This window comes from Lasioglossum baleicum, chromosome 16, assembly GCF_051020765.1.
Source record: "Lasioglossum baleicum chromosome 16, iyLasBale1, whole genome shotgun sequence".
Taxonomy (NCBI): Eukaryota; Metazoa; Arthropoda; class Insecta; order Hymenoptera; family Halictidae; genus Lasioglossum; species Lasioglossum baleicum.
This window is the reverse complement of record NC_134944.1, coordinates 7,370,910-7,371,143: the sequence shown is the minus strand read 5'-3', so window position 1 is coordinate 7,371,143 and position 234 is coordinate 7,370,910.

The window sequence follows — 234 nt, the reverse complement described above, 5'->3', positions numbered from 1 at the left end:
TTCTCTACACCATATTTGGAACAGTTTTCACCAACCACTGAAGCGATTTCACAAGCACGGCGACACAGAGATCCGCACAGGGGTCACGCGTCGTGTTTGCGTATAGTGTCTCTCTCGTCTTCTCGCGGACGATGCGCGCCGAGTAACAAAGTGGCCGGGTCTTGGTTACCGACAGCGGACGGCTGGCGAGTTTGCACGTGTCGTTGCGAACGTCATCCTTGCCATCCCCGTGTC